The 24,660-nt window shown below is 43.5% G+C and overlaps 1 protein-coding gene across 5 annotated transcripts in view; it reads left to right on the top strand.

The window, feature by feature from the left end:
• Positions 1-24,660, top strand: part of LOC128136277 (growth hormone receptor-like) — a 231,411-nt gene that overhangs the window by 123,498 nt on the left and 83,253 nt on the right. The gene's annotated exons all lie outside the window — the stretch shown is intronic.

Below are 24,660 nucleotides of genomic sequence, written 5' to 3'. Positions count from 1 at the left end.
AGAAATCTTTGAATTAAAGCTGTCAAATTCAATTCTGATGTAAATTGATGGCTTCATGCCCATTTCTACCAAGCTTTAATAGCCAGCATTTGAGACAAAGGGCTCAGTGACTGGTAGAAGTGTTTCAAAACCATTTTTCCTTGATAAAAAAAAAAATTATTTTACTGTATTTTAATGAGACATTTCCCATTTAGAATGTTATTTGAAGTATTAATTGCCTGACTTTTAAAATGCACAATATTGAAACAAATGGAGAAAAAATTCTGTGTTTTTCCAGGGAGAGAAAACTTGAAAATACATATCAGAACATTGTAGATAACAAATCTTGGTTTAACTGACACTTCAATGACATCTAGTTTGAATTTATGTATTGGGTCCAATTCATACCTGGAGGGTATTACTGAAAGCTTAATCAGATTACAGTGGGGTAAATTTGAATCAAACATCACAGAAATATGCTGTGGTATAAGGGATTCAGACTCATGATTGCTCATGCTGTGGAACTGGAAAGATGTTATCTAGTGTTAAATGATTACATAAGCCTTTACAGCTGCTGTGTACCATAGCAGTTTTATGAGACTTAATTGGCTATTCCTGTCTAAGTGTACACAAATGTAATGTTATTAAATAGAAGATAAATTCTAGAGACATTTTGCTTTGGTTGTGGTGCAACAGGTAAAAATTGCCACCCTATGTCCATATTTTTAATGTTTCTAAAACCAGATGGTGGAACTCTAGATGCATTCATTGAACCATGAATCTGCTTGGGAAGCTTGTCTAAGGATATACCAATTCCACTAAGAAAATAAAAAGGTCAGGATAGTGAAAAGCTACTTGTAAAAATGTTTGTAAAGTAGGTGTAACTTAGAGTTATTAGGGACCTCCTCAACCAAAACCTTCTTTGTTGTGGTTACCATGCCTTCTTGTATAAAGTTAAACACACCTGAAAAACAATTTATGAATGGCTTCTCCCATTTTATAGCTGAAGCATGGCAACGCAACCATACAGAAAGCTTGTTTTCTGCTGTGCTCTGTTTTATTGGCTTTCTGTGCCCCACAAGCTGGTCATTCCCTAGCTAAGCTGCTCGTTCTTTATTCCTCTGCGAGTAGCAGTGCAAGAAGTGTGTCTAGCACTTAGAGCGCACAGCTTGAACACGGGGTCTGGCCTCGCTTCTGAGCTCCACCACTGGCTCACTCAGTAGTTCTGCCACCCTCTGTAACCTCACTGTGTTTCAGTTTCCTATTTGTAAATGAAGGCTAATACTGCTTAACTTCCAGGAAGGACCCCAGCATCCTGATCCTTAGGAAATGCTGTTACTCACTGTCCTAGGTTTGCCTGGGACAGAGTTAATTCTCACAAGAAGCTGGGAGGGGGCACAGCCAGCACAGCTGACCCAAACTATCCAAGGGGATATTCGATACCATATGATGTCATGCTCAGTATAGAACTGGGGGAGCTGGCCAGGGGAAGGAGGGATCATGGCTCAGGAATGGGCTGAGCATCGGGTTCTGGGTGGTGAGCAATTGCATTGTGCATCACTCGCTTCGTATACTCTTTTATTAGTATTATTGTTATTGCTATTTCTTCTCTCCTTGTGTTGTCCTATTAAACTGTCCTTATCTTAATCCACGAGTTTTTACCTTTTTCTTCCAATTCTCCTCCCCATCCCACCGGGGGGTAGGAGTGAGTGAGCGGCTGCATGGTGCTTAGTTGCTGGCTGGGCCTAAACCAGAACAGTCCTTTTTGGTGCCCAATGTGGGGCACAAAGGGTTGAGATAATGACAGATCTGACCAGACCATGTTAAAACGAATTTGTTACAAGCATTCATTACATTAGTTTAATAGTCACTGGTCACAATGTTGGTTCATTTGTTCACATGGTGGTGTTATATAAGTTTTTATATGCACTATGTATTCCCTGCGGTGATGTTTATCACCTCTGGGAGAGGGATCAGGACTATCATTTTGCTGTACTGGGTAATGTCGACTTATGATATGATTACATCACTGGTCATGAGGTTAAGCTGGTATTTGTATGCAGCATTGCTGTCATGCCTGTACTTCAGGCGCCTTCTATTGGAATTTATTAGTAATCGCATGCAATCTATGGGGAAGACAAGGGGATACTTTTTCCCGCTCTTTCACCTCCCCTTTCTCATTCAGTCTAATTACAACAGCTTTTGAGAATTTTGAATACCCTTGGGATGCACAAGCCAGCATGCTGTTAGGGCTATGTCTCCTGAATGTGTTTCAGGTCTTGTTTAAGGTTGCACAAAAATTTTTTAAGAATACCACCCAGAGACCTGCCCCAAGGCTGGATAGTCATCACTGGCATGGCATGTGGGAGAATATGGGCAGGTATCTAGAGAACTTCTCACCTCCAATGGTTTGCAATTTCACTCCCGAACAACTACAGGACCCTCATGAAGTGGTAGAATATTTGAAAGGAAAATGCTGTGGCTATTCCAGAGACGCACAACTCACTGCACTGTGCTGGGCCCTGGCCAGTATCTACCAAACACTGCTTGATATTATGCAGCACCCTCAGGGGGAAGGGAGGGAAAACAGACCGACAGGCACTGCAGCTATTCCAAACCTCATGACAGGCACTGCAGCTGAACCAGAGAACCAACCCGTGCCGGTGTCAGTCGCCCCTAAACAGAAGAAGAAATACACAAAGAAAGAAATCAGTTCACTTAGTGAGGGATGAAGGTGAACCAGGGTCATCATGAGAACAGGAGGAAGAGGCAGAACCCGAAATAATCACCCGATCCTTATCCCTGAGTGAGCTGTGAGATATGCGAAAGGATTTCAGCCGCCATCCAGGATTACCTGGCTGCTCTGATGCTGGGATAATGGGGCCAGTAGTTTCGAATTAGAGGGTAAGGAAGCCAAGCAGTTGGGATCCCTGTCTAGGGAAGGGGGCATTGACAAGGTGATTGGAAAAGGGATACAAACCCTCAGCCTCTGGAGGCGACTTCTGTCAGGCGTGAAGGAAAGGTACCCCTTCAAGGAAGATGTTACATGTCAACCAGGTAAGTGGACCACCATGGAGAGAGGTATCCAGTACCTGAGGGAATTAGCCATGCTGGAGGTGATTTATAATGATCCAGATAACGAGCAGTTACCCACAGATCCAGATGAAGTCCAATGCACACGACCCATGTGGCAGAAGTTTCTACGAAGTGCATCACCAACCTATGCCAACTCATTGCAGTAGCGTCCTGGAAAGAAGGCTATGGACAAACGGTGGACAAACTGGCTGTCCAAATCCGGCAATACGAAGGAAGTCTCTCTTCCTCCCTACGGGCCTCTGTCTCAGCTGTAGAGGAACTGTCCTGGGAGTTCCAGCAATTGAAAGTGGATTTGTCCTCCTCCCCACCTGTACAGGCCCGCATTGCAGCTATTAGGAGTAAGCATTCCTCTGCCCAAGAGAGAGGAGATAGAAAGTACACACGACGGGCTAACCTGTGGTTTTACCTGCGTGACCACGGAGAGGACATGAGGAAGTGGGATGGAGAACCTACCTCAGTCCTAGATGCATGGGTACATGAGTAGTGAGGAAAAAACACTACAAAAGGGGATTCTTCCAGGAAAAATGCCGCTCCAATTTCCAAACAGAGTAGAAAGGCAGATCTTACTTCTGATCCTCTTGAAGGGACTTCTAAGTCAATTTTACAATATGTGGGTAATGGATACTCTGACCAGGGGCCCTGCCTCCAGCCAGGTGGAGGAAAGGGACAACTGGGTCTATTGGACTGTGTGGATTCGATGGCTTGGCACATCAGACCCACAGGATTATAAGGCTCTAGTAGACACCGGTGCACAGTGCACTCTAATACCATCGAGTTATAAAGGGGCAGAACCCATCTGTATTTCTGGTGTGACAGGGGGATCCCAAGAGCTAACCGTATTGGAGGCTGAAGTAAGCCTAACTGGGAATGAGCGAGCGGCCTCGTGGTGTTTAGTTGCCAGCTGGGCTTAAACCACAACACACACAGCGTGTGTCATATTTGATTCCATATTAACACTGCGTTACCAAGGGAGAGTTCAAACCCTTTGTGTTTAAGTGTGACCCTGGGCTTGGGATAGTGGGACCCTGGGCTTGGGATAGTGGATCCCTGGGTGGTAAAAATAATTTCTGTGGTGCTTTCTCACTTTGTATTTGCCACTAACTAGACCTAAAGAACATTTTGGCACAGGGAACAGGTACTAACTTACTCCAAGGACAACATGATCATAGGGGAGGGGAGATTATGCTGACCAGATATCTTGAAAATTACATGTCTGTAATTTATATTACCTATACCAAGTTAGTTTTAGATTAAGAATTGGACATGTGATAACTGTCCCCATGTAGATCAATTAATGGCTGAGCCTTTTTATATTTACCTTTTAATACATCTTTGGCAATACCAGCTCCAGACTCAGTCATCTGGAGGCAAGTTTACTGCTCAGCTCTTCTGTGAAATTGAGACATTTAATGCATTATGCACAGTGGGAAATGTTCATCTGTACATTTTCTAGACTGAGATTAATAGTGTTCTACTCTGAACGAGTTTTTTGTTTATCCTAAATGAATGTGTCGCATTTTTTCCTTAAAAATTAAACAGATGTCTTATTATTTCAAGTCTGGGATACTGAAAGTGACCCATAGATGTGGCGAGAGTAATTTGTGCCTCATTGACATTTACAATCCCAATGAAAGATAACACGAGGCATAGCTTTAAATAGATTTTGACAGTGCTGATAGTTCTGCTGAATATGCTGGGAAAAAAAATTAATATCTGGCCAAAAGTAGCAGAGATGTTTATAAAATAACTGCTGTAAAATATTCCAGTAACTGTAATTTCTTTAGCTATTAACACTTATCCAGCTACCAGGTCAGCACACCATCCTGTCCCTTAAATAAAGCTCTGCTAAGTTGCTTTCTGTGGAATACAATGTACAGAGTACTGAAACCATTTGTGGTGCTGTGAGTGCCTGAGAAAAGCTAGGAGTATGGAAATAAAATTGACGGTGATCTGTTCCTCCACAGTTTGAAAAAACTTATAGACATACAGGACTTCTCCTTTTGAACAGCCTTTTAAGTTCAGGGAAGAACTTCCCTACACTGAAAATGTCAGTGTGTGGATGTCGTATTGACAATAAATGTATCCATCAGTTTAATACCAACATTCTGTAATACTTTTCTCATCAGGCAAGTTGTTTGGTGATGTTAGGCTACCACAAACTAGGTATCCACCACGTGTGGGTTATGTCCGCTAGTTTGTGACTGGGATCAGATCCAAATCCTTCAATCAACAGTGTTATGAGTAGATCAGAGAGACATATATACTTAATCATAAAAAAACCCAAAACACTCTTTTTTTTAGCTTTCTGGCTATTCCTCATACCTTTATCAGTTCATCATACAATTTGAAGTGTTTGCTTTTTAGCAGTTAATAGTACAGTCATCAGTAGGACAATTTAATTTGCTGTTAAATAAATTGAGTTAAATTCTGCTGCTGTTGAGTCATATGTTACTGCAGATTTGAAATCAAAGTTAAGATTCAGTTTGAACAAATCTGTCCAAGTCAGGTATTATGCCCTGGCAAAGGGCTATAGGCAGTCATATTTTATTAACTAATATGCATAAAATAGAAAGGAAACTAGGAATGTAAACATTAAAATATACTGCATAAAGTATTTACTTAATGGTTTTGGGTTTTGGTTTGTTTTTTTTTTTAAGACAATACTCTGCGCTCATTGGTAGCCACTTTTATTCTGGCTTCTTGCTTCTGAGTAAAGTACCTCATAAATATGCTGTTTGAGAATTATTTGTGAAAAATAGATTTTCCAGACTAAATATACTACACTGAACCAGTGAGAAGAATCAGATTAGATAAATCTATGGAAACCTATCCTTCCACACATCGTTCTGTGTACTTTAAGACTTGATTTGCTGGAGTATATTTTTACACTGTAGGTACTACTATAGGGTTTATTATGCATGACTAGTAAAATATGTCCATATGGTCCAATCTTTGCAGTAGTATGCGTGGATCTGGATTTTTGGAAAGGCTAATCTCAATATTCCCACTTAGCTGCAGTGGACCTGCTGTCAGTTTAGCGACATGAGACTGTCTTACCCTGTCCACCCTCTGTATCTCACCCCATCCACCCTCTGTGCCCTCTCCCAGGGGAAGCAGCTCTTCCCTTTCACCACACTTCGTAAACAACTCTCCTCTTCCCATCTCTTTCCCTCATGAAGGCCATTGCCCTCCTACTTCCATCACCAGCAGAGGTCGAGAAATAGGAAAAAGGAAAGGAGGGGAGCAAGGGGCTGGAAAATCACAGCTCCCCATAGCTCCCTGCACCTCTGGCAGCAGGAGGAAGCCAAGCTCTCCTTTGGGCTGGGGCTGGCAGAAAAAGCTGGGGGGTTCAGGCAGCCTTCATGGCTTTAAAAGCCATTTCTCATCTCCTCCAGGCAGAAGTGACACAGGCTGGATGGCACTGTTTCATGGCTAGATCTGGTTTACGAATTACATGCTGGTTTAGGTTTATGTAGTAGGGGAGGGGCTGCAGGGGTGGCTCCAGTGAGAAGCTGCTAGAAGCTTCCCCGGCTCCAAGTCGGACCCGCCTCTGGCCAAGGCCGACCCAATCAGTGACGGTGGTGGCGCCTCTGGGAGAACAGATTTAAGAAGGGAAACCTACTCTGGGGGAGGAGATTGGAATGTGAGAAGAACACCTATGCAGATTACCAAGGTCAGGGAAGAAGGAGGGGGAGGAGGTGCACCGGAGGAGGGGATGCCCCTGCAGCCCGTGGTGAGACGGCAGGCTGTCCCCCTGCAGCCCATGGAGGTGAGCGGGGGAGCAGATGCCCACCTGCAGCCTGGGGAGAGAGGAGCTCACGCCGGAGCAGGGGGATGCCCCTGAAGATGGCCGTGACTCCATGGGAAAGCCCGCGCTGGAGCAGTCTGTGACTGAAGATCGGCCCGCGGAAAGGACCCACGCCAGGGAAGTTCGGGAAGAACTGCAGCCTGCGGAAAGGACTCACGTTGGAGAAATTCGTGAGGACTGTCTCCCTTGGGAGGGACCCCACGGTTTAGCAGGGGCCGAGTGAGGAGTCCTCCCCCTGAGGAGGAAGGAGCGGCAGAGACAAGGTGTGGCGAGCTGACCCCAACCCCCACCCCCTGTTCCCCTGCGCCGCCGGGGGGAGGAGGGAGAGAGAACCGGGAGTGGGGTTGAGCCGGGAAGGAGGGAGGTGTGGGGGGAAGGTGTTCTAAGGTTTGGTTTTACTTCTCATTATCCTTGTTTTGATTTGATTGGTAGTAAATGAAATTGATTTTGTTTCTTCCCCAAGTTGAGCCTGTCTTTTGCCCGTGACCATAAGTGGGGAGTGATCCCTCCCTGTCCTTGTGTCGACCCACGAGCTTTTCTTTATATTTTCTCATCCCACTGTGGCCGGGGCGGGGGGGAGGAGTGAGCAAGCGGCTTCGCAGTGCTTTGTTACCGGCTGGGCTTAAAGCACGACACGTAAATAAAAACCTACTTAAAGAATCCAATTTTTGTGAAAGAAAGAAATGCTAGTCCTCTTCTTCAGATGTTTCTCTGTAAAGCTCTACCACCATCCATATTAATTTGTGCTACAGCTCCTAGTAACAGCTGCTTGTTACCATATCAGAGGACTTTCAGCCACACCAGGAAATTAAATGTATTACTCCCATCAGTACAAATTCTTCTTGGAAAAAATAGTTTTGGGGTTGTTTCAAATAAGCTAGTTGCTTAAAAAAAAAAAAAAAAAAATCACACACCCCGTGATACAAATTTCCTACCATTTCTGTAGTATGATACTTCAACATTTTAGTCTCAAAGCTGTTCTTTAAATCCTTTATCAAACGTGTATGTACATATACCTAGCAGTATCTATAGTAAGACCTAGAGCAAGTATCTATATCAAAGGAATATACATATTTTAATTATTTAAGAGTTAAAATTTTAAAATTACCCTTTCCTCTAATATGGAACAAAAAGACACAGGGAAATTAAAACACAACTGCAAGTTCTACATTTTGAGGACTTTCCTACTCTGTAAGGGTACAGCTGTTGGGTACCTCCCTACCAGCTGAGCTATTCAGGAGAAACCTGGCTGACCCACAGTATGTGCTTTTTTTGTGAGTTTTATATGTCTACCATAGAGCGTGCCTGAGTCTGGAAGGAAGCCTGCTCTCCTAGGGAGATAAAAACCTCAATTCCAGGACAGCCAAAACCAGATCCTTAGCCAAGAAAATAATTTATAGACCACCGAGAATAATCCTGCAGTCAATTGTTCTCTGCAACCCATAGAACAGCTGACATCTAGATTCATCTAAGCTATGAAAGGACTACAGACTTTGAGGGGCTTGGGAGTTTTTTTTTACATAGAATCATAGAATCATTTCGGTTGGAAAAGACCTTCAAGATCATCAAGTCCAACCATTAACCATGCCCCCTAAACCATGCCCTGGAGTACCCTGTCCACTCGCTTTTTGAATACCTCCAGGGATGGTGACTCAACCACTTCCCTGGGCAGCCCATTCCAATGTTTGACAACCCTCTCAGTAAAAAAATTTTTCCTAATATCTAACCTAAACCTCCCTTGCCTCAACTTGAGGCCATTTCCTCTTGTCCTATCTCCAGACACCTGACAGAAGAGACCAACACCCACCTCACTACAACCCCCTTTCAGGTAGTTGTAGAGAGCGATAAGGTCTCCCCTCAGCCTCCTCTTTTCTAGACTGAACAACCCCAGATCCCTCAGCCGCTCCTCATAAGACTTGTGCTCAAGGCCCCTCACCAACTTGGTTGCCCTTCTCTGGACACGCTCAAGCAGCTCAATGTCTTTCCTGTAGTGAGGGGCCCAAAACTGAACACAGGACTCGAGGTGCGGCCTCACCAGTGCCGAGTACAGGGGAACAACCACCTCCCTGTTCCTGCTGGCCACCCTGTATCAATTTATATTCAGAGCTAACTGAGAGTATGGCTGGTAAGCTGTCAAAAATCTTTGCAGACTATTGCTATTAGAATCTCTGAAAGCAGCAACAGAAAAATATCTTCCTTGAATGAACTATACTGAGTCATTGTTCTTTTTAGTGTATGAGTCCAGTCACCTGTTATCAAGTCTGATTGCTGAAGAGAAACTTGTATGCAATAAGTGAACTAAAAATCAGGATTAATTTATATATACCAGGGCAATTTGAAACTCAAAGCTCCATCTGCTGTAATATTTTGCAGTTTTAGTAATATTGGGAAAATTATAATCTATGCAGAAGTGATTTATCTAATGCTGCAGTACACTTTGTAGTAGAACCTAAGAGCAGTCAGTCTCATCATGCTTATTGTGAACGTGGCTGCTTACACAGGATTCAAGTGTGATTGGTAAGTGTCGTATACATTTTAGGAGCAGATGAGATCATTAATGATTTCTAAAAAAAAAAAAAATACTTTTTTATATGGTAAGGTTTTTCTAAAAATGGATGCCTTTTATCTCTCCAAAAATAAAGTTCCCTGTGATATTAAACTTATTCAATGTAAGAACCACAAAAAGGAATAGTCATACTCTTTCCCTTCTATGCTGACAGTTTCCACACATGGTCACATGGGTAAGACTGAAAAGACTGCAGTTTAGTTCACAGGGCCCAGTGTTGAATGGGATGATTACTGATGTGCTGATTAAAGGGAGAGAGCCAGTTGCTAAGACTTTTGCTGACAGGCTCATGTGAAAGCAGCCTTGCTCTCTATTTTAGTATAACAATGGGTACTGAGGCAAGACTGCTGGTCAGGCTTCAGAGGAGTTTGGTATCGTGCTAGATTAGGAGGGCCCCCAGCAGGGTTTTACAAAACTCTCTGTAGCTACAGTGCAATGTCCTCCCCTTTAGTCTGCTTGGTTTTATTGTACTGTGTGTCTAATATAAGTCCTGAGATCTAGATTGGTATGGGTTTTATTTTTGTGAATAGCCCTCACGAAATTGGTATGAGTTTGAGCAATACTTGTAGTAGTAGTGGGTGAAGGCTCAGGCTCTCAGGTGTTCCTCAGGGCAGATATCGTGTGAATTTTGTCTGTAAACATCTATTTCTTCATGGTCCTGTGTAAAATAACAACAACAGGAAAAATCTGAATGCACTAGTCTGTTTTAATAAAAACCAGTTGAATCTGCTCCAAAATTTGACTTTCTTAATCGGATAGTTGGCAATGTGATGGAGTTCCTGCAGGGGAGGGAGTCCCAACATCAGTGGAAGCAGATGCGCCAGCCGGCCTTGCACTGAGCAGCTCTGTTGTTTGTAGTGCATGCACATTGCAGAGTATCCCTTTTGAAGTTGATCCATTCAGAGTTCATGTGTTTTATCTGTGATATCTAAAACCAAAGGTTACAATGTAGAACCGTGATTGTATTAGTGTCTGACATTTTAGGAAAGGTAAATGTGGAGGGAGAGGTTTACATCCACCACGTTCTCTTATAGTTACCATAGCTAAAGAGCATGGTTCGTTCCTATTGTTTGTAAAATAGAGCTATATACTTATTAAGAAAGTTTTGCTAGTTGCTTAAGAGTTTCAGATGAGCTGGTCTTTCTCTTAATTGCAATTCATTCTCTCAATGCAAATTATTAGTTTGTTGTTTTGTGGGTTTTTTTTAACCCACTACAGCTTTATTTTGTGATGCTAAGATGGCTGGCAATAAATTCGCAGGACTGTAATATTCTGTGGTAGGTAAAACATTGGACAGGGTTGCAGTCCATGCCTTGCTCTGCTGCTGGGCTGTGGTGTAAATGCAGGCAAGCCACTCCTCTTCCTGGTGTCTCTGTTTCCCCATCTGTAAAATGGATAATGCCACTGACCCTCACTGCAGACTGCTTCAGGATTTGCTGATGGAAAACATTGTCTGACAGCATTAAAAGACCTTTTTAGAAATAAATTTGGCAAATTATGTTTAAAATCAGTATGGCTGTTTCTATTGCTTATTTTGCAGACGCTTCTTAATTTCTTCATCAGTAGGGTTTTCTTAGAGGAAGTGTTGGGCATTGGGACTGACTGAGCTCTTTCAGGTTCCAATGTGAATTTCTAATTGCAACCTGACATCTCCCTTTACCTTGCTTATTCCAGAATGTAGCCTTCCTTGTAGCTGCAGGTGTCCACTTAGAAGATTAACTGGGAGATATTAATCTTCACTAAACTAGTAACTGTTAAATAGGTCACTAACTCTAGAGGTTACCAGGCATGGCTGTTCCATTTATTCCCCTTAAAAGTCAGGCTGGCTTCATTACCCACTGTGCTGCAATCCATTGGTCTCCACTTCCTTAATAATCACTTTCTCATCTCCAAGCCTGTCCTGGATCCCATGTCACATATCCTCTGACCTCTCCAATGGGGGGGAAAAAGGCTTTCCCCAAGGTTTCCCACACTTCTTTATCATCAGATCTTTTGTCTTCTAAGCTGTGCTCACCTGCCTCATGGGGTGGAACCTCCCCCTGTCATGGGGATACAAATAATCAGCTGAATACCAGTAAAGTTACACCTTCATATTTCAGCAAAGTGCAAATATACGTGTGTGCATATGTGTGAATTCAGTGTGTGCAAGCACATGCACACAAATCAAAACCCACTTCTGTTCCTTTCTTGTGAAGAATTGTTTCAGGACCTGTGAAAATTGAAATGGCTAAAATAATGCCATGATATGATTCAAAATGTGATCTGGAAGAAAAGTTGCTTGAAGTCCTTAAAAAATAGTGTACCCAGTATATATGTTACATTGACTGAATAAATTCAGGTAGTGAAATGAGCTGATTTCTTTCTCTGTATTTGGAAATACTGGACACAATAACCGTGGAAGAATCTCTGATTAAAACAATAACTTAACAGCATACATCTATGGCTCTTGGTTTAAAAGGTGTCATTGACAGCTGTATCATAAAAATGTGTATCAGAAGTGATTGGTTCAGTATAAAGGTTCTAGAGATCCTGTTTGGATGGTATCTAAAAATGCTGCTGTGTTTTTAAACCACTTTGGTAAGTGTGGACATAGTCTATTTTTGTATGCAAGATGCTTCATCAAAACATACTTTAAGCTTAAATGTTGGGTATTTTAATTTCCAGATCTTACCAATGCAAGTGGAGGGAGAAGTTAACTGACTTTTTACAGTTTTATGAAAGGTTTGAACAGAGATCAGCGTTTCTTCACAAGTTATTACTTACCTAATGAAAACTTGCTTTGGCAATGCTGCATGTAAAAATACTGAATAAATCTTCTCCCCATGCTGGTATCATTCAGTATCTCTTTCAACTTTGTGATGATTTACATAATTAAGGATCTAGCTCAGAATCTTTGTACATGGCTATACGAAGTGGTTTATGCAGTTGTTGAATGCAGTAAGCTACTTTTTTGGTAGATACACACAGCTTATATTCAGATTTGTATGGACTTAAAGCACAAATCAGCAGAGAATAGGATCGGGGACAATGCTGGTATGATCTTACAGAGGACACATGGAAAACAGTTGCAATAATATTGTTTCTCATTAACAGAGGACTTCTCAAACAGAGAATTTTACTTGAAATTATTTTCAAAAACAGTTGTGTTGAATAGATGCACTCATATGCTAACTCTACATCAGTTTAAACCAGACTTAAAGTTAGCTTCAATCTGTAAATTACAGGTGCAAATTAAATCAATATAAATCATATCTTAAACTGATATGAACTTCAGGACATACAAAATTGCACCAATTTAAAATGCACTGTTTACAGCTATACCTTCTGTCAAGCAAATTCTGCAAGGGCATGTACATATGTATTTTGTAGCTGCATAAATATGGTTCAGCACAGCTTGAGAGCCAGGAGTTACATTCCCTTCTAAGCACTCGTTCTTACTTGGTGGTGGAAGTATTGGTGTATATTCATCTGCATTGCAAGTTCCTGTGTCCTTGCCTGTTTGTGATCTGATGGAATGATGAAACATAGCAATGTACAAAAAAGCTTCTTAGGTTAATCCTTTGCTCAATAATTTTGTGGTTCGGTTTGCAGCAGAGAGGTTGTCACGAATGAGATTTTGTTACATGGCTTTGGTTTAGCAGCAATTTAGGATTTATTAATATTTTTGAGATAGATCACAAGATTAGGTTGTATAATTTTAACAGTACTTAATTATGAGCCAATTTAACAGAGATTCGATGGAATTTGTTACAATCAAATTTGCGACTTAGTTAAAGATTCAAAAATGGTAAGGATCACCTGAAACTTACAGCAGGGTTGCACACAGATGGAGGTTAAATCAAATCACACACATGTGCAGACAGAGAAAACAGTTCTGAACCACACACAGACAGGCAAATAGTTCCAAACCAAACTGCAAATGCACATGCACAGATACAACCCATTCTGGCCACAGTTTGTGCTGAGTCATTCTAATATACAATTCAGGCAGCAGTTGGCCCAGGTGTGGCCAGGGGGTGCCTGGTGCCCATAAGTCTCTGCACTTGTAATCAAGATAACAGCACAATGGGAGTTTTCCCAAAGCATGCATGGCTTATCCTGAGATCTCAGAGTGGCCTGGAGGGCTGCACCACCACATTCCACCCCCTGACCAAAGTCTATCTCTCCACAAAGTGGTGGTGTGGTCACCTCTTGCCTCTGTGCCTATAAATAGACAATGCTGCATTCCAATTATAATTTGAGGAAAATGTTTTTCACATTTGGTCAACCTCCATAACTATTAAAGCTTTGTTAAATGTGGTTAGACAACATTATATATGTGGGGTCCTTGCGATAGTATAACTTGTTTAGCCACTCTCCAAACTCTGATGTATAAAACAATGTTTAACAATAAGCATAATATATCAAGAGTCAGTAAAATCACAATGGGATGCAGCATCAGGTTCAGTGCTCCAGTTGCTGTTAGAGGCCATCCAAACAGGACTTCCCACCATTGATGTTCTCCATTCCTTTTAACTCTTTCCAATACTTGATGTATTGCAGTGCATCATGATGGGGAAGAAAGACGACTTTTTTTTTTTTGTCCTGTTTTCTGTGCTTGTCGCAGAGGTTTATCAAGTCAGGATGGTGGAGGATCGCTTGACTAAAGTCAGATTCATTCCAATAGGTGTTGGTTGCAACTCGTGATATAGCATGTAATCAAAAGACATTTTCGTGAGTAGTTATGGGTACAGAAAAATTGAAATCACAACCAATGACCATAGAAAAGTTATACACGCATAGGTTAGAGTGGTTGGTTGTTGTGAACAAAATCATCTATTAACAAGGATTCATACAACGTTCTCATACATGCACATCCCTTTCCAATATATATAACTACAGTTTTGGGAACCTTGTTGGAATGTATTTCAAAGCGGCAAATATTTTGTTCTGTGTCCAAACAGATATCTTGAGCTTTAAGACTATTACTTTTGCAAATAAAACCTTGTGGTTCCCGCACAATGCGCGCACTTACATCAATTGTTTGCCACTTTCCCTCTTTTTGATGGGCCCATACCCTATGTTCTAAGGGATAAAATATGATTCCACTGTGATTTAATCCTAGTGTAACGATTGGGTATATGGTATATACCAAAGCATTGTGTATAGTGAGGACAAAGGAGACAATCTTATCACCTTCTGAATGATAAGTAAAGTTGACTAATTGCCACCATGATTGAAACTCTTTCTCAAATTCTGAGGCGTTGTCCCAAATCACTTTGCGAATTTCGGTAGGTAGGATTCCCCCTTCTCCTTCTCTAATAATAGCTGCTACTACAGACTGTATTATCCATAATTGTGCTTGGATACAGCTCAAGGCAAGAGAGGTATTACCTTGAGTTACTCTTGAGGGCGTTTACAATTAATTGATGGTCATTTTTGTCTATTCGTTCCCAATAAGGCAGAATGTCTGATAGGAGCCATTGACTTGCTCCTAATGCCAATAAAGATGATTTTAGTGGGTGTTTGTCGCAGTAGAGACGGACATGACAAACATCAGATTGTGCCAAAATGGCTACTTTATTGTTCTAACAAGCCTTTTTATAACCTTCTTCAGAGTATGTGTTCATATATGATTGGTTTAGTTAGTAACTAACAATTCATGATTGGGTAACAGTTTTTCTGCAGATTCACCAAGATGGTTCTTATCATTTTCTTGCTCGGGACTTTCCAGACTCTCAAGGATACACCACGAGCTGCTCAAGGTCACGCTGCTCATGCACCGTCAGGTATTCAGCAGATTCGCTGCATTCCCTGACAGGTGTTCTAATTTGTTTAGGTCGTCCATAGCAGCAGTTAATTTGTTCGTTAGGACTTCAGCATCTATGCTGTTCAATACTCCCAGTCCTGTTCCTAAGATACCAGTCACATCTCTTTTTGGTCATTTTGGAGAAGTAAGAGTTCATCCATGTAACCATGCTAGCCAGCCAGTGTAAGCTACTCCCAAAAAGGCAGAACAATCTGATCTAATTGTTGACACATTAATGTGCAGTGCAAGTTCCACCCTTTTTAGGGACCAACTAGGGTTAAAGAAAACTCACTGTTGTCCTATATTTTTAATTATATAAGGGCCAGTGTTATAAATGTAAGGACATAACTTAATAGGAGGCCAAGTTGGTGAGGACAGTTGCTTGATATCAATTTTGAATTGGAGGCTTAAGCTGGAATGAAATTTAGAGTCTGCCCAAAGACACATAAGTGCTGAGCAGAATATAGTAAAATTATACCAACATTCATGCCCAAAAGGACAGGTATGTGTGTTATCAAGACCATGTCCTTGTTTTCCTTCAGCATAGTCCACAATAATGCTTAAAACTGTCATGCACTCAGTGTGATTTTCAGTTTGGCATCCTGCTGAAATGATGTCTCCTATTGTTCCCTTTAAAGATGGAATCTGTCGATCCTCATCTTCATTTTTTATAATCCACTCTCGTCTATGAAAGGCAATGTCATTATGTAGTACTACTGCAGATAAATTTAGAGATTTAGCGGGATAAGTGTTGGGCGCAAATTCATTAGAGCCTATATAACCCATTAACCCATGGCCACCTCGTCATACACATATTCCATATTTTGCGCATGTCAATCTTAAATTTAATCATCAGTCCTACTCTACAGTGGGTCTATCTGCACATCACAAGAACAGGTTGTACTAAGGTGAAATTATACCAGAAATCTAGGTTGTCATAATCGCAAAATTTCATGTCTTTTCTAGTCCAAGTGGAATCAGCATTATAAACAGTCATTTCTGTCGATTTCCAGTGGGTATATTCATTGATTACTTGGCATCCTACTTTGATTTCTTCTCCTGGTGTGCCTTGGAGTAGGGGAACAAAATTTTTCCTGTCCCACCTCCATTCATTTCTTAAGTATCTCTCATTTCCATGCATAACTAAAGTAGAAAGGTTCAAGCCTGTCCTTTCCCTTGATGTTCCCATACTTCCAGTATATCTTACCAGTGCATGGTCCCATGGGCTTGGTGTATGAGCAGTGGCAATTATACCTACTCCAATTAACAGGAGGAAAAGAGAAGTTGGAGTAGGGGCACATAGTCATCATTGTCGTTGCCATTGATATTGATCCCAGCAGGTTAATGTGAAGAGGGGGTAAAGGAGTATACATGAGAGGTAAAGATGCCGATGTCTAGTATAATAGTTGTTCCCATGGTGTCATTAGTGGGATTCATTGTTTCCTGTAAAAGAAGGAAGAGTCTCGGTAGGGAAGGCCAAACAGGTTACCCCTTTTATGATCCAGGACAAATCCATCTAGCACTGATTCTATGTTCTGTTCCACTATTGTCAATGGCTTCCCATGCCATTGTTCCTTGTAGTTTAGTTAATAGAGTCATTGGTTCTGTTCCAATAGATGGTAGTTTTACCATGACAGGTTGCCCTGGTTTCATTGAAAGCCAGATATGCCCGTTATCTAGTGGTTTATCTAAAGGAGCCATCAAGAATGCTCGAGTAACTGGGCTTCCATAGGGACCGTATCATTCAGTTGGTGTAGGGGTTTTGAGAGGCGGGCATCCCATTGTCCTTCATGTGGCTTAAGATATCTTTTCAGTAGCCCATTGGCCTGTTCAACCATACCATTAGATCGTGGATAGTATGGAGAGTGGAACACCCATTTTATTCCTTCTTGTTTTGCCCATTCTTGTACTCCTTTATTAGTAAAATGTGAGCCATTATCACTCTGAATAGTCAGGAACAGGCAGAATTGAGAACCATGAGGAAAGGCCTCGGATGGTGTTTTGCCCATCGGCCCTACAGCACTTTGTGGCCATTAAAAGTCCAGACACCACTTCTATGCCCATCAGAATATACCTGTATCCAGCGGATGGTTTTAAAGGACCAATATAATCAATTTGCGAGGTAGACCATAATGTTTTCCCTTCTTTAATGTGCAAAGGTGGTGCTTTATCAGGATGATCAGTTTGCAGTCTGAGTCGGCATTGAGGGCACTCAGTAAGTATGGTTTCACATGTTTTCCTATCAAGAGGCCAGCCTTGGCTTTGTGCTGCAAATTAAAGGACATCCTTTCCACTATGTCCTAACTTAAGATGTAACCATTCTCCTAACCGGTACCATTTGGGGTCTATACTGACTTTTCTAATTTTAGTTAGCTCATCCACCTTTTGATTCCACTTTGTAGCTGGTTTGTCATCCTTAGCATGAGCTTTCACCCATCCCATACTGAGAGGTGTTTTCCTGGCTATGTCTAGCAACAACTGCCAATCTTTGCTTCTCCAAACTGGGAATCTGTTTACTTCCAATTTTAGGGTTTCCCATTGACAGAGCCACTGTGTCGCACCTGCCCAAACAGTATAAGAGTCCATGTATATAGCTTTCGCTCCATTTTGGGCAGCAAGTACAACAGCTCTGAGTTCTCCTACCTGCATGCTACCTTCTCCATATTCCACTACCTGCTTGCCAGTGGTGATTTCCCTTTTATCCTTTGGGCCGAGGCATCTGTGAACCAAATACCCTTGGTCAGCATGTTCTCAGTTAAGGGTGGAGCATCTAGAATTGTGTCGTGGTTTAACCCCAGCCAGCAACTAAACACTATGCAGCTGTTCACTCACTCCCCCCCACCCAGTGGGATGGGGGAGAAAATCGGGAAAAGAAGCAAAACCCATGGGTTGAGATAAGAACGGTTTAATAGAACAGAAAAGAAGAAACTAATAATGATAACACTAATAAAATGACAACAGTAATAATGAAAGGATTGGAATGTACAAATGATGTGCAGTGCAATTGCTCACCACCCGCTGACCGACACCCAGCCAGTCCCCGAGCGCGAATCCCTGCCCCCACTTCCCAGTTCCTATACTAGATGGGACGTCACATGGTATGGAATACCCCGTTGGCCACTTTGGGTCAGGTGCCCTGGCTGTGTCCTGTGCCAACTTCTTGTGCCCCTCCAGCTTTCTCGCTGGCTGGGCATGAGAAGCTGAAAAATCCTTGACTTGAGACTAAACACTACTGAGCAACAACTGAAAACATCAGTGTTATCAACATTCTTTGCATACTGAACTCAAAACACAGCACTGTACCAGCTACTAGGAAGACAGTTAACTCTATCCCAGCTGAAACCAGGACAGTATCCACCCCTTATTCTATACCATTGACGTCATGCTCAGTTCCCATACCTTTAGTTACATCCTGATCAATCATCACCGCCTTTCCATCCCTTTAAGACATATGAACAATGATAGAGAGAGAGAGATATATATGTATACACACACAGAGATATCATTCCTTTAGTTCATGGGTCATGTTCATAAAATGTTCATTGAGTTCATTTAGTTTCCGACTCTGGGCTCCATCTGTCATACCAGTCTTTCTGGGCAGGAGGGATGGTGCAAAGTCCTCTCAGTCGGTAGAGCAGAATTGGGCTTCAGTGCAGTGTGACGAGCAGGTGACATTTGGCGCAGCGGGAGGATGGTGTGCACCGTTGGATTGTTGCATGCTGGAGTCAGTTCTGGTTCCATCACTACTGCGCTTTGCTCAGTTTTATCACAGTTCTTTTCTTGCTTGATCTAAGTGATTCTTACTGTAGTACTATGGATATAGCATATAACAATTATAGTAAGGATAACATACAGTAGCAGGGTTATATAGCAACTAAAACCATACAGTTTACTTCTGGCTATTCTCACCTAAAATTAAATCCCCTTGAGGCACACATCGGACTTCCCCATCTTTTCGCATCACCCACCAAGTGCACCCAGGCCCTTGAGCAAAAGCAATCCCATGAATGGGTTTACCTTTGCCTGAGGCAGGAGCAACCCAGACTGTCTTCCCTAACATATTCTTCATGTGCACTACAGGGACTTTATCCCCTTCTACAGTATGTAAAAATTCTGACTGGTCAGGGCCACCCCGATTGGCAGATCCTCTGGTGTTGACTAACCAGGTGGCTTTTGCTAAATGTGTATCCCAATGTTTGAAAGTTCCACCCCCCATTGCTCTCAATGTCTTCTTTAACAGTCCATTGTATTGTTCGATCTTCCCGGAGGCTGGTGCATGATAGGGGATGTGATACACCCACTCAATGCCATGCTCTTTGGCCCAGGTGTCTATGAGGTTGTTTTGGAAATGAGTCCCATTGTCTGACTCAATTCGTTCTGGGGTGCCATGTCGCCACAAGACCTGCTTTTCAAGACCCAGGATAGTGTTCCGGGGGGTGGCATGGGGCACAGGATATGTTTGCAGCCATCCAGTGGTTGCTTCCACCATTGTGAGCACATAGCGCTTGCCTTGGTGAGTTTGTGGGAGTGTGATATAGTCAATCTGCCAGGCTTCTCCATATTTATATTTCAGCCATCGCCCTCTATACCACAGGGGCTTTAACCGCTTGGCTTGCTTAATTGCAGCACATGTTTCACATTCATGGATAACCTGTGCAATAGTGTCCATGGTCAAGTCCACCCCTCGATCACGAGCCCATCTATATGTTGCATCTCTTCCCTGATGGCCTAAAGCATCATGGGCCCACAGAGCCATAAATAGCTCACCCTTATGTTGCCAGTCCAGATCCACCTGAGCCACTTCACTCTTGGCAGCCTGATCCACCTGCTGCTTGTGTTGATGTTCTTCAGTGGCCCAACTCTTGGGTATGTGAGCATCTACATGACATACTTTTACAACCAGATTCTCTAGCCGGGATGCAATATCTTGCCACAGTGCGGCAGCCCAGATGGGTTTACCTCTGCGCTGCCAGTTGCTCTGCTTCCATTGCTGTAGCCACCCCCACAGGGCATTTGCCACCATCCATGAGTCAGTATAGAGATAGAACACTGGCCACTTCTCTCTTTCAGCAATGTCTAACGCTAGCTGGATGGCTTTCACCTCTGCAAACTGACTTGATTCACCTTCTCCTTCAGCAGTCTCTGCGACTTGTCGTGTAGGAGTCCATACAGCAGCCTTCCACCTCCAATGCTTTCCCACAATGCGACAGGATCCGTCAGTGAACAGGGCATATTGCCTCTCATTTTCTGGCAGTTTATTATACAGCGGGGCCTCTTCAGCACGTGCCACCTCCTCCTCTGGTGACATTCAAAAATCTTTGCCTTCTGGCCAGTCCGTGATTGCTTCCAAAATCCCTGGGTGATCGGGGTTTCCTATGCGAGCCCGTTGTGTGATCAGTGCAATCCACTGACTCCATGTGGCATCAGTCGCGTGATATGTAGAGGAGATCCTCCCTTTGAACATCCAGCCCAGCACTGGCAGTCGGGGTGCTTAGAGGAGCTGTGTTTCAGTCCCAACCACTTCTGGGGCAGCTCGAACTCCTTCATATGCTGCCAATATCTCTTCTTCAGCTGGAGTATAGCGAGCCTTAGATCCTCTGTATCCCCGACTCCAAAACCCCAGGGGTCGGCCTCGGGTCTCCCCAGGTGCTTTCTGCCAGAGACTCCAGGTAGGGCCATTCTCTCCGGCTGCAGTATAGAGCACATTTTTAACATCCTTTCCTGGCCAGACTGGTCCAAGGGCTACTGCATGAACAATCTCCCATTTAATTTGTTCAAAGGCTTGTTGTTGCTCAGGGCCCCATTTAAAATCATTCTTCTTCCGGGTAACTTGATAGAGAGGGCTTACAATCAGACTGTAATTTGGAATATGCATTCTCCAAAAACCCACAACACCTAAGAAAGCTTGTGTTTCCTTTTCATTAGTCGGTGGGGACATAGCTGCTACTTTGTTGGTCACATCCATTGGGATCTGATGACGTCCATCTTGCCATTTTGTTCCTAAAAACTGGATCTCCTGTGCAGGTCCCTTGACCTTACTTTCTTTTATGGCAAAACTGGCTTATCAGAAGGATTTCGATTATTTTCTTCCCTTTCTCAAAGAGTTCTTCTGCTGTGTTGCCCCATATGATGATGTCATCAATGTATTGCAGGTGTTCCGTTGCTTCACCCTTCTCCAGTGCAGTCTGGATCAGTCCATGGCAAATGGTGGGACTGTGTTTCCACCCCTGGGGCAGTCGATTCCAAGTGTACTGGACACTCCTCCAAGTAAAGGCAAATTGTGGACGACACTCTGCTGCCAGAGGAATGGAGAAAAACGCATTAGCCATGTCAATTGTGGCATACCACTTGGCTGCCTTTGATTCCAGTTCATATTGAAGTTCTAGCATATCTGGAATGGCAGCACTCGGCGGTGGCGTAACTTCATTCAGGCCGCGATAGTCAACTGTTAGTCTCCACTCCCCATTAGACTTTCGCACTGGCCATATGGGACTATTAAAGGGTGAGCGAGTTTTGCTGATCACTCCTTGGCTCTCCAGTTGGTGAATCAACTTGTGGATGGGAATCAGAGAGTCTCGGTTGGTGCGATATTGGCGCCGGTGCACCATCATGGTAGCAATTGTTACTTGTTGTTCTTTAACCCTCAGCAACCCCACAATCAAAGGGTCTTGAGAGAGACCAGGCAGGGTAGACAGCTGTTCCGTGCCCTCCCTCTCCAAGGCAGCTATACCAGAAGCCCATCGATACCCCTTTGGGTCCTTTAAAATACCCTCTCCTGAGATAGTCTATGCCAAGGATACACGGAGCCTCTGGACCAGTCACAATGGGGTGTTTCTGCCACTCATTCCCAGTTAGGCTTACTTCAGCTTCCAATACAGTTAACTCTTGGGATCCCCCTGTCACACCAGAGATATAGATGGGTTCTGCCCCTTTATAACTTGATGGCATTAGAGTACACTGTGCGCCGGTGTCTACTAGAGCCTTATACTCCTGTGGGTCTAACGTGCCAGGCCATCGAATCCACACAGTCCAATAGACCCGGTTATCCCTTTCCTCCACCTGGCTGGAGGCAGGGCCCCTCTAATTCTGGTCAGAGTATCCAGTATTCACTTCTTGTAAAATTGGCTCAGAAGTCCCTTCAAGAGGATCAGAAATAAGATCAGCCCTTCTACTCTGTTTGGAAACTGGAGCGGCTTTTTTCCTGGTAGAATCCTCTGTCGTGGTGGTTTTTCCTCGCAACTCACGTACCTGTGCATTTAGGACCGAGGTAGGTTTTCCATCCCATTTCCTCATGTCCTCTCCTTGATCACATAAGTAAAACCACAGGGCACCTCGCGATGTGTACCTTCTATATTCTCTCTCTTGGGCAGAGGAACGCTCACTCCTAATAGCTGAGACATTGGTCCTTACAGGTGGGCAATAGGACGTATCCTCTTTGAATTGCTGGAAATCCTCGGACAGCTTCTCCACAGCCGAAATGCAGGCTTGTAGGGAGGAGGAGAGATTTTCTTCGTATTGACGGAGTTGGCGAGCCACTTCATCCACTGTCAGTGCCTCTTTGTCTTTCCAGGTCATTATTGCCAGTGAGTTGGCATAGGACGATGGTGCGCTCCGTACAAACTTCCGCCACATAGGTCGTGTGCACTGGACTTCGTCTGGATCTTTGGGTAATTGTGGGTTGTCTGGGTCATGATGAATTGTCTCTAGCACAGCTAATTCCCTCAGATATTGGATACCTCTTTCCATGGTTGTCCACTTGCTTGATTGACATGTAACATCTTCCTTAAAGGGGTACCTTTCCTTCACACTTGACAGGAGTCGCCTCCAGAGGCTGATGGCTTGTGTCCCTTTTCCAATTGCCTTGTCAATGCCACCTTCCCTGGCAAGCGATCCCAGCTGCTTGGCTTCCCTACCTTCTAATTCCAAGCTATTAGCCCCATTGTCCCAGCATCGGAGGATCCAGGTGATAATATGCTCACCTATACGGCGGCCAAAATCTTTTCGCATATCCCGCAGCTCACTCAAGGATAGGGACTGGGTGATTACCTCTGGTTCTGCCTCTTCCTCCTGTTCCCGTGATGACCCTGGTTCGCCTTCATCCTTCGCTAAGCAAACTGATTTTTTTGTATATTTCTTCTTCTGTACGGGGGCAACTGATACTGGTGCAGGTTGGTCCGCTGGTGCAGTTGCAGTACCGCTCGCCGGGTCTTGGATAACTGCAGTGTCTGTTGCCAAGGTTTGGGTAGCTGCTGTGCTCGTTGCTGGGGCTGGAGGGACCTCAGTGCCCGTTGCTGAGATTTGGGTAGCTGCCGTGCTCATTGCCGAGGCTGGAGGGGCTGCAGTGCCTGTCGCTGAGGTTTGGGTAGCCACAGTGCTCGTCGCCAGGGCTGGAGGGGCCGCAGTGCCCGTTGCCGAGGTTTGAGTGACCGCAGTGCTCATCGTTTTGTTGTTAGGTCCAGAGACCTTTTCTTCCCCTTGAGGGTACTGAGTGGTGTTGAACAGGGCTCGATAGGCATGGGTCAGGCCCCAGCACGTTGCAGTAATTTGTATCTCTCTGGAGTTGCCAGGGTGACAGCATACCTTTTCCAAATATTTTACTAGTTCTTCCGGATTCTGCACTTGTTCAGGGGTGAATTTCCAAAACACTGGAGGTGCCCACTTTTCTAGATACTTGCCCATACTACCCCACACACCCTGCCACTCATAATTATCCAGCCTTGGGGCAGATCTCTGGGTGATCTTCTTAAATAGTTGTTTAACCTTAAACAAGAGCTGAACCACATTCAGGAACATGCTAGTTCCTAGCAGTAGGGCTAGGACCATGCTGGTCTCAACATCCCAAGAGTATTCAAATTTTTCAAAATTCTCAAACACCATTGTAACTGGACTGAAGGAGAAAGGAGAGGGGAAGAAAGGTATCCCACCCATAGACTGGTTTTCCAAGGAGGAAAGGTAAATGGTGTAATTATTAATAGTTTCCCACAGATGGCTCCCAAAGTATAAAGGTGACAATGCTGAGTGCAAATACCGGATTAATCCCACAACCGATGACTTTATCATACCATAAACCAGTGTTATACAAAACATCAAAGTGAAAACCTTAATCCACCTCCCACGGATGATAAGCAGCAGCACAGGGACTACATACAGCAAGCGAGGTGATACATAACAGAACTTTAAAAACCAGAGCAACAACTCTGAGAACACATAAATCAACATAGTGACCAGCAACTATTAGACCAATGTAATGAATGCTTGTAACAAATTTGTTTTAACAAACTCTGGTCAGGTTTGTCGTTCTCTCAACCCTTCGTGCCCCATGTTGGGCACCAAAATGGACTGTCGTGGTTTAACCCCAGCCAGCAACTAAGCACCACGCAGCCGCTCACTCACTCCCCCCCCCCCAGTGGGATGGGGGAGAAA

The sequence above is a fragment of the Harpia harpyja genome, chromosome W (genome assembly GCF_026419915.1).
Source record: "Harpia harpyja isolate bHarHar1 chromosome W, bHarHar1 primary haplotype, whole genome shotgun sequence".
Taxonomy (NCBI): domain Eukaryota; kingdom Metazoa; phylum Chordata; class Aves; order Accipitriformes; family Accipitridae; genus Harpia; species Harpia harpyja.
Note: the sequence above shows the minus strand (reverse complement) of the source record. Positions and strands in the feature narration are given on the sequence as shown.